The sequence below is a fragment of the Chionomys nivalis genome, chromosome 21 (genome assembly GCF_950005125.1).
Source record: "Chionomys nivalis chromosome 21, mChiNiv1.1, whole genome shotgun sequence".
NCBI lineage: Eukaryota > Metazoa > Chordata > Mammalia > Rodentia > Cricetidae > Chionomys > Chionomys nivalis.
In genome coordinates this window covers 25,478,739-25,496,852 of record NC_080106.1, presented here as the reverse complement: position 1 = coordinate 25,496,852, position 18,114 = coordinate 25,478,739, and the positions used below count along the sequence as shown (strand labels likewise).

Here is an 18,114-nt window from a genome sequence, read left to right as displayed (position 1 = left end):
AACTACATGACAACTTTTCCACTTTATAAAAAAAGTTTTTTTTAATGCTAGTTTCATGCTAATGAGTAAGAGGTTCAATGTGACCAATAAACAATTGGCCTTACTCTTTTTATAAAAAGATAGTATTATAAATTCTAGGTTGGAAACAATTGCAAAACTAATCTTTTAAAAGTAACTAATTGGTCTCATGATTTTTAATCATTTATATGAACAAATACAATGTATTAGTTATCTTGATAATTAATCCTTAAATTATATAAGGTCGATTTTAAGTCATTTATTCACTTTAGAATAAAAATCTATTGAAGAAACTCTTTTTTCATTAGCCTACTTTCTAAAGAAATCACAATTATTAAGTCACCTATTGATTAACATGTTAATCCTATTAATGGGGACTATGAATAATCTGTTTTAAAAGATATGAACATTGAGATCCAGACAAATTAAACACAAATTGTACTCCTGTAGGGTTCTGATGATAGCTAGACTAAGAGTTGAACCCAGCTCTTCAATATCTATATTGAACAAGTGAAGTTTCTCTTCTTTTTTCTGTTTGTCAAGTGATTTTAAAAATGAAAAGAATAATCTAGGACTTATCAGAATGCAAGATGTAGTTCACATTGACTGGAATCGACTGTGTGGTAATAACTAGACTATGATAAACAAATTACCTAGCACTTGTTTATGTTATCTGCCTAAACCTAGGACTTTTCATGAGTTAACTAAGCACAAGAACCTTACAAATGACAATAGTACTGTAATCTCCATTACATATGCATGTGAACTAGAATACAAAAAGATGAAGTCATTTTTCTAAGGTTTCAGAGACAGTCAAAGGGAAAGAAAGGATTGGACCCTGAGGGATGATGATTCTCAGAAGGGTCAGATATGGATTCCTCCCCTTACCTGATTCAGCATCTCTTGAGAGAATATATAAAATCAAACCCAGAAAGATCCCTCCATATCTTCAAAATTACCCTATCATGAGAATAATTTAGGATTAGGGATCCTGAGGTGAGTACATAGACCATGATAAAAATAATAATAAAGAATTAGTCAAACTGAAAAGTGAAAGAGAAAGCACCTCATGAAAGTCGCCCTAGTAAAAATGGACAAGAGGCGATAAGTTGTCGCCACCAAGTATACAATCTAGTGTGGCTAATCTTTCTTTCTTTATCCTTAAATTTCTATCTCAAAAAATTTAAAGACAGGCCTTAAATTTTGCATTTAAGGAGTTTGGTTTATCTAATTCTGGGATTTTTCTAAGAATGACCTGGAGCATCTCAGGAACGGATTGATGAATTCAATAGAAACATAGCACGAAGCTCACACAAAAATTAATGGGAGGCTGCATTCCTAGCGAGACCTTGACATGGGTAATAATTAGGGAAATATATCAATGCTCTAATTAGTATCAATAATGACCCCCAAAGGCAGTTCTGGAGCAATCTTTCCACTGAAGTACTTTCCAGCAGCTAGCCAGGATGTATAAGCTTTGGGGTTCTACTAACACACATAAGAAGACTTTATTTTATGATGGGAGCATGTTGCTTCGAGGGAAAAATAAATGTTGTTGAAAGTCACAGGAGTAATAACATGACAGGAAAATGGATTTGCAAAATCGCCAGTTCTAAGTGGAAGGCTCACCCTTCTATCTGGAGAGCAGATAGTCCGTCATAAGTGACTGCGCCTTGAGCATAAAACACTCCTGCTGTGCCTGCTTTTGTCTCCATAAAAGAAAATGACATATATGGGTGTTTAAGTATATTTGGACTCCTGCTGGAAATTGTTATCGGGTAGAGAATGAAAGACAAAAACGCTTAGCAAAAAGCAAGCAAATTTGGTTTTCAGCTTCTCCTCCCCCACAGAGCTGGAGGGATCAGACACACTGACCCATTCTTTTTATTTCTAGCTAGCTAGTTTACAGATAAAGACAGGTTATCATTACGCTAAGAATATTATCAAGGTTCCCACTAGAGCTCGAAATCCTATTTTTGTATCTGCAATGTTCCCTTGTGGGTGAGAGCAGGGACTCTGGTCTCTCCTTCAACAAACACAGCTTTGTAACCAATCGAGTTCTATTATGCAAATTAATTCAAGAATATTTTATTCCCCGGCTCAGATCTCATCACTCAGTGCAGAGCTGGTCTCTCCTTTCAAATCAAATCACAGGAGTTATGCCTTGTCTGTGAAAATCATAGAGAAGGGAGAGAGAAGTATTACAAGAATTGTTGAAACATAATTCTCTATCTCAGATTTCTGCATGTGCAGTAACGTCTAAGTTTGGAATAACCACTTCTTTCAGGTGCAAAGCATACAGTGGATGCTATAAAAAAAATCATGGCATACATTGACTCATTGTCCAATGCCAAAATCAAATATCAAATCAACAACAATGAAGACATTTTCTAAACTTGAATGAAATTTCTATCAAGGCTCAAAGATAAGTCTCACTCTTTCCTTCCAGATACCTAACAAACTACGAAAGCACAATTTTGGAAGCAGGAATGTCACTTGATAACCTGTAAAATATTCAAATCGTGGCCTGAAATCTGGTTAATTTCCTTACAGATTCCATGAAATTAAGTAGAAGTAGTGGTAGCAGCTTCATCCTTCTAAACCATCTAATTTTAGTAATACTGGACAGTGGGGGAAGCCTTGCTATGCGGCACTCCATTGCCTTTTCAGCGTAACTTGATATATCTTACTTTGGGGGTCTCATGGTCATGAGGTTTCTTGGGAAGTTAAGCTAAGACCTCATGTCTCACAATAATTCAATCACACCAGCAGTACGATGATTGAGTTCAATGTCTACAAAGAACATAGATTACTCATGCTCCATCTGATTCTTAAGACAGTCGTTCTCAGTGTAGTATTTTCTAAATGTTAGTCATTAATATAAATAAATTACACCAACGCATACAGGAAGCAACACTGTGAACAGTGCTGACTCGAACTGTAAATAAGGGCAACCTAGTAATGTGTGGAAAGAAGTGGATTTCACATTCAACTTTTCTTTGGCGCAAAGTGACAAGGATAAGCAGATACTTAGCTTAATGTCTTGCCATCTGTGACATGAAAGGCGTAGGTACAAACTTCCCTCTTTATCTCCAATAGAAAATTTGTAGAATGTGATCTTTGTTTATCCCTTCATTCATTCAGGATAGGGCCTTGAAAGTACACAGTCATCAGTATATTTCTGACCCTTAGATTTCCTCAAATAGTGTAGTCTATGGTCTAAGTAGTAAATGAAAGATCAGCACAGACAATGCTGTACACAAAGCACAGAGGAATCAGCAACTGCTGTCAGCTTGCCAACTTCTCAGAGGAATGTTGGAGAAGTGGAACTAAGATTCCTCAGGTGTGGCAAACCTGAGCATAATGTCGGGTGTCAGAAGGAGCGAGACAATATGTGAATCAGCACCAGTGGATCTTCAGGCCAGCATATTAAAAACGGTAAACATTGTCAGACCAGTTACAACAGGGGAAAGCAAGGTTTCAAAAAAAAAAAAAGGAAAGGAAAGAAAAAAGAAATGATATGACAAGAGTGCTGTGCTTGTCACTCATCATCTGGTAAACACAAAATGCAGTCTGTGAAGGCAAGGGGGACCTTTGCTCCCCATTGCTCGTATGCAGACGACGATCTCGTACCAAAGAAATAACAAAGAAAATTGACAACAGAATATAATCTAGAAGCCCCGATGCAGTAGAGTACCTGTGCCAAAAGATTCCAAGAACTCATCTCTCTGTGTGAACAGAAACAAGGAGCCAACACAGGCATAGTTGAGCGTAATGACTAACATGTGGGAGATGATTAAGATAAGGCAGACCAGCAATAGCTACAGAAACTGTAACCGAAGTCACATAGGTAAATTTGAATTTTCAGAAAAAAAAACTTTTTAATTATCCATCAGATAATTGTAGCATGTATAATTGTAGTATGTATGGATAATTATTTTAATTATCCATGAGATAATTGCAGTATGTATTCAAAATATAAACAATAAACTATTTTATTTGGTTTCTGCTTAGTTTCACTATTTTGTTTTTGGGTTGGTGTGTATTTCATATTTAAGTTACAGGTGAGAGAACTGAGTAGCCACAAGCAGAAGGAAACACTTGCTAGAATAAGTTAGGTAAATGAAAGACTTCCTGGTGTTGAAAATACGCCAAGTAAGAACCAGAAACATAAGGCTGTGCTAATAGGTGGAGAAGTTTTCTAGAAAACATTCAGATGGAACTCACATATCCAAGAAAAGGCACTGAGGAAGTAGACGGGGGAGGATGTGGAAGCCTCAGTAGAAGGGCTGGACTGGGAGCAAGAACACAGGCTTTTAAACTCTTTGATCTTCTAAAACCACTGCACTCCCCCAAGTTCTTCAGGGAGTAAGTATCACAAATGTAAACTTCTGTGTTTCAGGTTGGGAGATTTTGTTACATTGTTAATTTCTGAAACTTAAGAATCAGATGATAAGCGACTTTCAACTATTAACTTTTCCCCCCATTTCATTAGACAAGAGAAGATACTGAACCATAGAGGTGATAAGTAACATTTAATACTAGATTAAGTGAACAAAACCTGGACTCCCCACTTCATGAGGAAGAGAAAATATCAGGAGATGAAACACAGTTTTCATAGCATAGATGTCTCCTGCCTTAAATGTAGTTTTCTGTGCATGTCATTTCTATGGAAACAAGAAACTTGGATTCATAAAGAGAAATCTACCCCTAAGTAACCTAAGAGTGATCCTCTCACTCCGACAGTCGGTTTTCTGATAGAGAAACGGTGAGAGGGATGGCTGTGTGAAGCTGGTCTTCATCGCTTATGAGGACTTGATGAAGTCTTGCAAACTGACCACTACAATCAGAGAAGGGAGTGCCTGAAGTCACTAGTGTCCGGAACCAGAACTTCTGTCAGGGAAGTATATTCCGTGACCCTGCCCATTGAGATCCCAGGCATCATTCCAGCTGAACCAGTGTGTGGATGGCCTTAAAGAGTGAGGAATGTAGTCAAGCTGCTTCCAATTACCAAAGGCCTGATTTTCACCAGAGTGTGGGTGGGCTGTTTCAGAGATCTCTTTCTCAATGTTCCGGTCTGGACCACCCCATAGTGCTCCGAGCAGTCTAAATAAACCCTGGGACATACTTAAATGGTTCTTTTATATGCCCACATATATTACAAAGGAGGTCTCACCCGTTTGTTATAAGAAAGTTTCATAAATATCTCATTGTTGTTTCAACAAATCCAACCTTTAAAACCCATTTTTTTCCAGTAAATTAATGCCATTTATCATGAAAAATATGGGATAATTTTTTAAGGCATGACAGAAAAAAAGCAATGGGATGCAGCAAAACTCACCAGTACCCCCTATGTTTATAGAGTATTTGCTGAAATGTGAGCCTAGCACAGGACAGACAGGACTTTCAGAGTCAATGTCAAGAGTTTTTAGTGGGTCTTCAAAAGGTATGATCATTTAATTACATTTTCGATATTTTTAGGTTAATACCACTGAGAATTACTGACATGAATTTCGATTACCTAGAAGAATAATCTATTGTTCTAAACACATTTCTGGCAAAAAATGTGTATGCCTTATTTTTAATGTATTGCTGCAATAACTATTGCAAAGGAACATTCTTCCTTACTTTTCCCCTGGGTAGAAGTGACAACTTTCTTTCCTTTGGATCATGCTTTCCATTAATATATTCAAATTGGATATTTCAACAGATTTCTGGCCCCACAAAAACATGTAGGGTACATTACATTTTTCATAAAGTTAGGTGATGACCAGCTCCTCGTTGTATTCCTTCATACTTATACAAAGGACAATAGAACAAACCAATTTTGACCAATTTTGCTTTCATGGAACTGAATATCTAGGCATTTTACTCTCAACCCTGACTTAACACTAGAATTGCCTGAGTAATCAATGAAATTCCTTGCCATAGCCTAAGTCAAACAAACACTAAATTAAATCCAGAATATAGTATTTTTGAAAGATGCAAGGCAAGGGGATTTCATTGTCTATAGATCTTGAATTTTAATGTAAGCCTTAGTATTATGTCTTAATATACTAGTTCCATTTAAATCAGTGTTCAGTCATTTTATTTAGGTACTAAGTCCCTGCAAACTGTCTTATTAGTCGATCTTTGTCTTAGATGTGAGAATTACCCTCTGAAACAGGTAATGTTTGTTTGGTGAATGAAGGTACACAAACAAAGCTTTATTAGATCACTAAGATATGCCACTAACTCACTGTCGTGTCCCCAAACACCAGTCTTTATGTAGTGAAATAAAGGTCTTTGTTCCTTGGGGAACTCACCAAAGCGAATCATCAGAAAAACCTAGGTAGGAAACACTTCAATATGTGGAGATGCCTGAGCTGAGTCCCTGCACATTCCTCGGAGTGTGGAAGGCTAGATTCAAGTAAAATTTCTTATTGAAAACCATCTCTGCTTTATTATAAAAAAAAATAAAGTAAAGCGAAAGCATTTATGATATCTTGATACCTAGTGGGTTCCGTGTCTCAGCAGGTTAAGAAATTTCTGCTTCAGTGCCCATAATCTCCTGGCATAAGCAGGAGGCCTCCACTCCGGAGAGGGTAGCAGCACTGACAACTGACAACTCACTTGCCTCCAGCCAGCCTGTTTTCTCGGATGAAGAGCGAGATGAAAGTTGTCTGACCTCCCTTTCTCTCTAGTTAATTTCATATTCGAGTAAGATAATGGGTGAAGAAGCTTTTATAAAAGCATAATGTGGGTTATGTAGGTGTGAATGAGGGTAAAAAAAGCTGACAGCTGTGACACCTTGGACATCTTCAGCTAATTTTAAAGGCTTTGACTTCTAATCTTCAGCAATTTGGATTGTGGATAAATATAAATTATCTGTTATTATTCCAGGACAGATGGGTGTGTTTTTCATTTTTCTCCGATAAAAATATAAAATCTAGATACTGCATATAGGTCCCTATCATAGCTACACACTTCCTTTCTCTTTGTCCCAGAATCCATGGATACTATTGTGCTCCCATCAGAGGACTAGGACGCTGACCTCAGTTCCTCCTGGTGAGATGTTGTGTGGTGGCCACAGGGTGGAGGTATGATTCCAATAGGAAAACTGTCGCATATGAGTCACGGGCTCTAAGGAGACCCAAATCACAAGGCTCTCTGCAGAAAATCTGGACCGTTCAAGATTTCCGTGATGTGAGATAAGAATGAAGCTATCATGGGAAGAAGCAAAGCTGATGGGAAGTTGACGTAAGGTATCTTGTCCAGAGCGCTGTGTGTGTGTGTGTGTGTGTGTGTGTGTGTGCAGGTGCACGTGTGTGTTCCTTCTTTATAATACTTCTGTTTTAATTGTTGTTTTATTTTTCTATCTAACATAAAACATTTTAATGAATATAATATAAACATTATGCAACATTTACCTTCTACCTGTCTCCTTCCCCCACCCCAAGTCTTTTTCATGCAAATCCCCACAGAATATTCACTGGCCAGACTCAATTATTTTCTAAGAAAGGACCATTGTATAACAATACTGTGAATCTGCTTTCTTTTTCTTTGACCTACACCCAGAGGTTTATTAGAAAATACATCATCTTCCCCAACTTTACATGAAAAGTTTAAAAGCCTTATAAGAGCATTGATTTGTTGAAATGTTTGATACCTTTCTTTTTTTTTTTTTACAATAACAATCACTGGTGTTGTCTTTATATAATCATCTAGCTAAGGTTACAACTTTTGTGATAAATAGTCTTTATATCTTAAAGAAATTAAGGCACCAATATGGTCTTGTCATTTGTCCACCCAGCCCCCTCTGCTCATGTGGCCCTTTTTTCTGAAGCTTCCAGATTTCCAGCTGGCTTTATGTCCTTCGGCCTGATTTCTCTTCACACTCCTCATATTACAAAGTTGGCTGGCAATGTACTTTCTTAATTTCCATTAACTGAAAACATCTTTATTTGAGAAGGGTATTTTCCCTGAATAAAAAAATTCAGAATTGGCAGCTCTTTTACTCTTCAGGTCTCTAAGGATATTATTCTGCTGTCTCTGGCCTCAAATTTTTCTCATGAGACACTGGACAGCATTTAACCTCTTTTTCTCTGGACATGATATTTCATTCTGATTTTCAGTAATTCAGCTATGATGTATCTTGTGTAATTTTTAATATTAATGTATTTTTCTGTCTGTAAGTCCTCGGTTTGATAGTGTTAATTACTTGCTCTTCCAATCAAAACAGCCCAGTCTCTGCCAGATTCTCTATCAGTTCTGTTAATGTTTTCCTAGCAGTCTACTCTGTCTATCTACCTGTTATCTGTTCTGTCACTTTTGATTTCTACACACTCAGTACACCTACTTATTCAAAACCCAAAGTATGGCCATTGCGGATCATTTTCCTGACCTTATAGAAGAGCCTGCTAGAGCATTATCTCCCAATCAGTTTCTTTTTGCTGCATTTCTTCTATGAAACAGGGGATGTGACATGTGCTTTGCTTCCATTCTGACTCATCAGTTTCTCTACAGCATCTCTATCATCATAGTGTCATTGTTTCTATTGTCCAGATAAAGAAACAAGGGCATAGCAGACTTTAATTTGTTTTCAGTTGGTTACCTAGTACCCAAAATGGATTTGAAGCTATACTTGGTCCACTCAGAACACCTTGCTCATCATCCTTTGGTGTTTTGCAAGGATATATTCTATTGCAATACTCCTAAAGTTCTCCTCTAGTAGGTACTCAGAATTCAGCTAGCTCGTTTAGTACATTATAACCATTTAAGAAATGTTGGCGGAGAATGGAATTTCTGAAATAGTAAAGTCCAAAATTGTGATGAAACATATTCTTTGTGTCCAAAGAGCTCATGGGTTCCTGGAATTCTTAGCTCATAGATGTTCTCCTACAGAATTTTATATTCTCCATCCCAGCAATGCCCATAGTGGCTTAGAAGAATCCTTCATTATACCACATATGTTTTCCCTCTTAATCCAATCCTTGCAACAGTTTTAAATGAATAAAGCAGGACTTTTTTAAAAAACTCTTTTCCTGGACCATTTTCACATTAGAATAAAATCTTGCTGCGCATCCCTCACTGCCTAAGTCTCCTAAGAATGTGCTAATAAGTAACAGATCCAAGCAGTGCAAGAAACTGTAGGAAGTCAGCCAGATGGTAAGTGCCTTTTAGCAAATGGAGCCCACCTAACAGGAAACAGTTCTGTGAGATGGCATTATCCTAGAGATTGAGCATGTTGTTCACAAAAGAGTTGAGTGGTGTTAGCAGCCTAATGTCTCCCAAGAAAAAACATATGTGGCCAGATGTGGATTTGGCCTTGGGTTTAGAGGTCTTACAGCCTACTGACCAATTGCATCTTCTAAAAAATAAATTTACAATCTATGACACCGCTGGTTAGAAAATGCCCTTTGGCAACACTTCCTAAGGGAAAGTTCCGTCGAGTCACAGTGATCCCAATCAAGCAAGAAGCAGATTGCGAAAGATCAATAAATCATGAATTGCCTATCTGGACCGGCTGCGTTCCTGGCAAAGTATCCATGATAGAAACGTGCACCCTTCCAAATGAAGCCTGTCTAAAATGGAAACCATTAAAATATAGCTTGGTCACATGGTTTATAGGCTCCCACTGCTTCTCAATCTAAACATTTAAATTGTACTGACTTTGTGTAATATCAAGGTATCCTTCATCTTTTCTATTCCTAGATAGCTGTAAAATGTCTCTGGGATTTAAATCCCTCTAACATAGACTAATATAGATTGTTCTCTCAGGGAGAAGAGGACATAAGTACCTGAAAGTTAGTTGTATCAATTAGCATTGATCCAAAGAAAATGACTAACGGGTCCAGAGAAAGTTAGCTGATCAAATTAGTATCACATATTATTACTAAGACAAGTGAAGATACAGTCAGGATTAACTGTGATGAAACATCACGGTTTGAAACATCACAGGATGTGAACAAACAGGATGAAACATCACAAAGGACCTAGATACAGAAAACATAGGTAGAAGCTTTCTGGGTGAAATGGAAGGATGACATTCTGCTATTCCCTACCCCATCTCTCTTCGACGACGGCTCTCGAATCACAAATTCATGCCATGGTTCATTGGAAACCAATTATCTGGTCATCATGGTGACCCCTTGCTCTTCTGAGAACCCAGTTTAAATGCTTAGAGAACTTAAGGTCTGCTTGAGTAATACCTAGAATCTGCCTGTGGCTTGGGGCCTCACATGTATCTACATTGAGAAGATAGAAGAGAGAAGTTGTGTCTTGCTTATGTCTATATGACTGCTATGTCAGTGCACCATCCCCAATTGGCATTCTATGGATGAACCAGACTAAAGATTGTAAGAATCTTAAGAGTGTTTATAGTTTTATAGTTACTATAGCACATAGAGTACCACCACCACCCTTCCAAGATGCATATGCCCACGCCTCACTGACTTTCCATTCCCTACACTCTGCAGCTGGCTCTATGGCTGAATCATTTTAAGATGCTATTGAATGACACTTTGTATGGTACAGGATGAACTGAGATTTCCCCTGTTGTTCGGTATAAGTGCCTTTCTTCTGTTAGTATCTTCTAGTTCATATAACCACAGCAACAAATGCCCAGCCCTTAGTGCTTAGTTAAGTTTTGAGATCTTTTTGTATAATATGCAACAACATGGAAAAAAACTTCAAGCCATGGCATAGAATGAAATAGTACAATCAAAAGAAGACAAATTCCACATGGTCACATTTGTATGAAGAATTTAAAAGACTGAAATTAATAATGTTAACCGTAACTGTTATGTGGAGATAGGAGGGGGAAAGAGGAACTCACTAATTCATTAATCAACAGATATAAATGTCAGTTGAGCAAAATGAGTTTATTTCTGGAGATCTGTTGTACAATACACATCTATAGTAAGCAATCCTACAAATAGTTTAAAAAGGTAAACCTACTTGAGTTTCTATCATGATAAAACAATTCTATGCCAGCAAAATATACTTAAATAAAACCTTTCTCCTGCATAAGTAAGGTTTAAGTGTTACACAAATTGCCATATAGTGAGCAGAGCATAGGCTTCTTGACATGGAGGGCCAGAGGTGTCACTCTGAGAAAACTCTCAGTGAAGTATGACAATATCTAACCAAGGGTCAAAGAAAATAAATGTTCCTGGGAGGAGGAGAAAACACAGCAGAAAAGCTCTTAAGCATATTTTAAAGGAGAAAAATCTTCTTCAATCAAATGTAAATTAAGAAGTGGCACTGGCACTGAAGTTTGCGACTACAAACGAGAAAAGATGAAAATCAAGTTCTACAAAGAATAATAAATGCATTCCTATGAGGCTGTGATTTTCTTTCTCCTCTAAAGCCATGCCGCAACAAGGAGAGCTCCAAGGGGAGACATTGCAGTTGCAGAAGAGTAATAATAATTCTTCCCTTTACCAGTTACTGAAGGATTTAAATCAGCTAGATGGTGAGCCTGAGGAACTCAAAAATTTTATGGTGAGATTGTCCACCGCATATGGGGCCAAAGACGAACATCCCCAATAATATTTCTCCTTGTTCTACAGTGTGGTTTTGCATCTGCACAGTAGAGTTCCTTTGTATCTTGTTCAGTGTCTACACAACAAAATTTCAAGTATTACACATAAAAATATATTATGCTCAAAGCAAATTTTCCTGACCTTTGCAGCACTACTAATTGAGAAAACTGTCACAAATATTCTTGATCCAGCTACTTGAACATGACTCATTTCTCTAGAGTTGGGGACCATGTTAAAATGTCAAGTGTTAAGTGTTGACTAACTTTACTAAAATGATAATAAAAAAAAAGACTTCTAGGTATTCTAGCAATAATCATCACCAATTTGCAAAGATCATTTTGTCATGGGTTCCAAAACCCCTCCCCCTGATCACAAGACTTTAACAGAAAATAGTGGCAGGGGACTCAGAAAGCCCAGCTATACAATAGTTCAACACTATATCGTATCTGCTATTTCAAGACTCTCTGAGGCAGGCGGTGATGGCGCACACCTTTAATTCCAGCACTCGGGAGGCAGAGGCAGGCGGATCTCTGGGAGTTCGAGACCAGCCTGGTCTACAGAGCTAGTTCCAGGACAGGCTCCAAAACCACAGAGAAACCCTGTCTCGAAAAAACAAAAGAAAAACAAACAAACAAACAAAAAAAAGACTCTCTGATGATAACGTTTAAGTTATCGACATGCACGGGAAACAGAGATTCGGATTTAGAAAATTAAATGCAGGTAGTACAATTTAATTCCTGCACTAGAAAAGTTTCCTTTATGTTTTTGTTCCTTGATATCCATACAGTTTTTGGGATTTATACTGAAAAATTATCACTGCTGTCAACATGAAATTCAATCTTAACTGGTATTCTATATTTTTTCTTGTAACCCTATTGGAAATTAAAACAATGAGTGGAGCCAGATAAACCAACCTTCAAGCTCCAAATCACAATAATTCTAAATCTCCAAGTCAGTTTCTTTCCAACTCTCATCTCTATGAACTGAAGATGCTCTGTGTCATCCCCAAAGAGGCTGCCACACAATACAGACGAGATCACATTTGAAGAAAAACTAACTGTCTGGGAACTTTTTGCATTTATCAATCTGAGGACAGAGAACTTGAGTTGGACTCTGATTTCCCTAAAGAAAGCAGAAAAGCCCTTCCTATTGACAGGTGACCTGCGATGTAAAAGACGAGAGGATGGAAGGATTATCTTTGATGCTAATTGGCAGAGGAGTTGGGGGCTTTCTTTCATCCTCTCAGTTGACACCAGTTTTCAGAAAACAACTGACGCTGTAATCCCGGAGTCAAGATCATTCATATCACATTAGGAGCATTGTCCATACTGGATTGGAGAGCAACTTCTGAGGTCCTTTCAAGAAACAACACTCATAGATATCTATTCACAGGTACTTCAACATGGCAGAAATGTATTCATCCCTAAGGTTTGGGCTGTTGGGTTGGGGACCTGGTATTGTAAGGTGAAAGAGAGAAGGGGGAAATAGGGGGATAGAGAGAAGAGCAGAGGGGGCAATCTCATGATGGGAACTAGAAAATTAGAAGATGATATGGTGGTGTAGGCTGGGAAGCAGACCAGAAGTTAGATAACTGCAAATGCAATGTGAAAGAGTGCTCTGATGAGGCTGATGCAGGGATCAGAGGAGGGTCAGACAAACCAGGCTGCTAACAGGCAGCTAATCAAACAGCGCTTACTGGGCAAACAAGGATGTTTGAATTCTGACATATGTGAAGAAACCAAATATTGTAAGGGATAGTTCTCCAGGCAGAGGAAACAACATGATCAAATACATAAAACACTGAAAATAGATCCTGTGTCTGGGTGACCACCTGAATTCAGGCCTATAAGCTACAAGTACTGAATATTCAAGCAACAGGAAAGGGGTAAGGCAATGTAGGTGGACAGGCAGTGAAAAACACACAGGGAGAATGAGTGATAAATGAAATAATAATAACTCTATCTGTTTGTTGAATATAAGTGAAGAAATAACTATTCTGGAGCTGGCAAAGATGAAGTAAGTCAGATAAGCATGCAGAAAAAAGGCAAATGTCCATCATGTTTAGGTCCCTGGGTCAAATTAATTTGATGCCCTATTTCATCCAATGTCCATTTGGACAGCATCAGCATCTTAAACTAAGGATGTGTCTTTGACTGTTTGAAGTTAGCAAAATATTTCTGTCTTTACCTTTTAAGATCTAGTGCAGGAACAGAGAACACTTTAGAAGAATGAGCATTCTATTGTACATCAGCCTTGTTAGACCTTGAGACAGAAGCATGAATTATATTTAATCCTTGCAGTCTTGTGAGAGAGCAATTGTTATTCCTTCCTTGACACATAGAATTAGAAAACTTTAAGTTCCCCAACTTCTGACCTGAATTTGACCCCAGTGACAGAAATAAGCCCACACACCTATGCCAAGCGTTCATTCTCTAAATCTCTAGCAAAAGCATCCAAAGAAAAGTGTCTCTTGCTATAACAGAGGTGATGCCTATGCAAAGAAGGAAATTAATTTCATTCTGATTTCCCCTGATCTGTGCTGTATGTATCAAATCATGGGCCTCTTTGCAAAATTAAGGGCATTAGTTATCCTCCCATTCAGTCTCAGTGGCATTAGACTTGCATGCCGACGCTCCCAACTAAGATGACGAATATCAAGTTTTTCCAAAATCATTCATCAAGGGGTGAGACCTGAGCCTGATTAGCGTTTCAATAAGGATGCTGGGACTAAGTAGAGAATAAGCAAATGATCACAGCAGTAATTAGGCATCTTTGAGGCAGCCACGCTTTTCCTCAAACCAATCGAGTTGGAGCAAATGAGGATTTTTTTCCCTCCTCTCTTTCTTTTCCCCCTGCTGTGAAATGAACTGCATTAAATAACTGTTGAAGTGACAGCGAGCCTGTTAAAAGAAACGCTTGCCCATTAAGTAAGGCTTAATGAAACAGAGCAGAGGCTAATCACTCTTCCGTCTAATAAGTGATAACGCCCTGGTAAAGCCCATTCTGCTCGTGAGGCGTGGTCGAAGAGGCCTGGAATGACACCTTGCCTTGAAACTCCCAAAGCCACATGTAGAGTGACAAGAACTTTGCAAAGTCACACAGAATTCACAACAATGAGCATGTAAAGAAGAGCCGTCAAATATTAATATTGGGCTCCTGGGTGTTCTCTTGAGATTTATTCAGAAAACTTAAGGTGAACCCCCTTTTCTCCTTAGATAAGCCATTTGGTGTGAGTGATGGAAAGTCTGGCCCTGGCACTATGATCAACATGAGATTCTTCATAAAGATGAAGTCAGAGGTACTGGGTTTGTCATCTTACCTCTATCAAGAGCATAGTAGGATACAAGGAAGCACACTTCAGTGGGGGTTTGATGAATGATCATGCAACAAAACAAAAGATATAAATTCATACACATTAGTGCCTGAAAGGAATATATAGAAATAAGATTGAATGATATTACAATGTCAGTTTTGTCATTCCAAAAGACTTTGATGTCCTAACTCCTGATACCATAAATATGAACTTATTTGAACAAAGTGTCTTTGCACATGGTTGAGACAAGATAAATTATTAAATTTGTCAGTAAAAGAATCTAATATGACTAATGGCAAATAGAAAGGAGGAACTGGATCCTCTTAGACCTCAGAGGAACTCTGAACCACAGGCTGCAACTTTACAGACTTGATCAAAAGGGGGTGATCAGTAAGCCATCTGGGCACCCCACTCTCTAGGCCTTCCATACCAGCGCAAAACTCCAGGCCCCTCCCTCACCTGCCTCAGCTTCACTAGCCAGGCAGCAGGCAAGCTTCCTGCAAGTAGTCTGCTCCAACAGCACCCCCCATCCATTGGACCCTGTAAGCTACAAGGCCCACTCCACCTCAAATGCACCCATCCCTGTGATCTCAGAAGCTGCAACTGCACAGAACAGAGCAAAAGAGCTAATCAAGAGAGTGAGCCAAGAGATACCTCAGCAACTCCCTGGGACACAAACAGCGTCTGCACAGAGTAGACTAAGAACAGCTTCATAAGACACAGACAGCAGCTGCAGGGATTGCACCAAGAGGAAAAGACACTGCAGGCACCAACTGGAGGAAGAGATAGGTAGGCACTAATGCAAAAATTCATTCAACAACCTGAAAATCAACATGGTAACACCGGAACCCAGTGTTGATACAATAGGAAGACCCAATCATCCTAAGACAGAAGAAGAAACAGAAAATGATCTTAAATACAATTTTATGAAAATGATAGAGATCCTTAAAGAGGAAATGAAAAAATCCCTTAAAGAAATGGAGGAAAGGGCAAACCCAGCAAAGATTTCAATCACCATCAATGGAGAAAAGATATTCCATGACAAAACTAAATTTTAACAACACCTATTAACAAATCCAGCCTTACAGAAGTACTAGAAGGAAAACTCCAACCCAAAGAAGCTAACTAGACCCCCCCACACACAAAAAAAAAAAACCCACAGGCAACAGATAATCTCATATCAGCAAAGATCTTCATCGACCCCACATCAGACAGAGGGCTGATCTCCAATAAAGAATTCAAGAAATTAGACATCAAAATATCAAATAATCCAAGATTACGAAAAATGGAGTACAGATCTAAACAGAGAATTCCCAACAGAAGAATCTCAAATGAATGAAAAACACTTAAGGAAATGTCTAACATCCTTAGCCTTTTGGGACCAATTGATTCCTGGCCTTCAGCTGCTCTTCCCTGTCTAGAGCCTTCTAATTGAAGTTACTAAAAGCTGTGCCTTACCTAGAGGATGGGATTTTCACCTGTGGACCATTGAAGGCTGTGTATTTAAGCCTCCATGGTGCTCTTAAAGAGGGCTTTTGTACCAGTGATTCGAGTTCCGTGTGTCTCTCTGTCTTTGTGTGTGTTTGTGTTCTCAACCTCCAGCCCCTTGCGCCAAGCTTGCGACTGGATTCTAGCGCATAGAGCGCAGACGGGGGCGCATTGCACAGCATTAGCCCTTGGTGAAATGCAAATCAAAACAACTCTGAGATACCATCTTACACCTGTCAGAATGGCTACGTTCAAAAACCTTCAATAACAGCTTATGTTGGAGTGGATGCAGAATAAGGGGGACACTCCTCCATTGCTGGTGAGAATGCAAAATTTTATAATCACTCTGGATATCAGTATGGTGTTTTCTCAGAAAATTGAATATCAACCTAATGCAAGATGCAGTAATACCACTCTTGGACATATACCCAAAGGATGTTCAACCATACTACAAGTATATATGTTCAACTATGTTCATAGCAGCATTATTCATAATAGCCAGAACCTGGAAACAACCTAGATCTCCCTCAACTGAAAAATGAAAATAATGAATATGTGGTACTTTTACACAATGGGGTACTACTCAGCAAAAAACAATGACTTCCTGAAATTTGCATACAAATGGATGGAACTGGAAAATCCCAGCCTGAGTGAGGTAACCCAGACTTAAATAGATGAACATGGTATGTACACACTCACAGGTGAACATTAGCTGTAAAGCAAAGGATAAGGACCCTATAGTCCACAACCCCAAAGAAGCTAAGTAACAAGGAGAACCCTAAGAGAAATATACATAGATTCACTGGGGAAGGGGAAATAGACTAGATCTCCTGAGAAAATCGGGAATGTGAGATGGGGAGAGAAGGAAAGGTAGAAAGAGAAGAGGAGGGGGAGAGGAACTGGAGGAAACAGGATGGTCAAGGTGGGGGAAGAACAGAGACAATGAACAAGGAAGGGGATATCTTGATTTAGTGAGCCATTATGGACCTAACAAGAAACCTAGTACTAGAGAAATTGCCAGGAATCCACAAGGATGACCCCAGATAAGACCTTAAACACTTGTGGAGTGAATGCCTGAATTTGCCTAGATTGATGGCTACCTTCAGTGTCATCATAGAACCTACATGCAGCAACTGATGAAAGCAGAGGCAGAGAACCACAGCAGATCATTGGGCTGAGCTCTCAAAGTCCAGTTGAAGAGTGGGAGCAGTGAGAATGTGAGTAAAGAGGTCAAGGCCATGATGGGGATACCCACTGAAACAGCTTGCCTGAGTCAATAGAAGTCTTCCAACTCTAGCCAGACAGCGAGGGAATCAACATAGGACCAAATTAGGCCCTCCGAATATGGCTGACAGTTATTTGGCTGGGGCAGACTGTGTGACCACTAACAGTGAGTCCAGGATTTATTTCTACTGCTTGTTCTGACTTTTGGGAACCCATTCTTTCTGGAAGGATACCTCGCTCAGTCTAGATATAGTGAGGAGGGCCTTGGTCCTGCCTTAAAGGAATATGCTATACTTTGTTGAGTCCCATAGGAAACCTTATACTCTCTGAGGAGTGGATGGGGGGTGGGAAGGCAGGTGGGGGGGAGAATATGGAAAGAACAGGAGGAAGGTAGGGAGTGGGAAATGGATTTAACATGTAAAATGAGAAAAGATAGTTTTTCTTAAAATGGGGAAAAAAGAAAAAATAAAGAAGGAACAGGCACCAGGAAATAATTAGTTACAAACAAAGACAAGTGAGAAGATTCTGGAAATGAAGGGGAAGGCA

General features: G+C 38.9%; 1 protein-coding gene across 2 annotated transcripts in view; it reads right to left on the bottom strand.

Moving 5' to 3' along the window:
• Cdh11 (cadherin 11) overlaps window positions 1–18,114 on the bottom strand; it is a 157,179-nt gene that overhangs the window by 54,010 nt on the left and 85,055 nt on the right. The gene's annotated exons all lie outside the window — the stretch shown is intronic.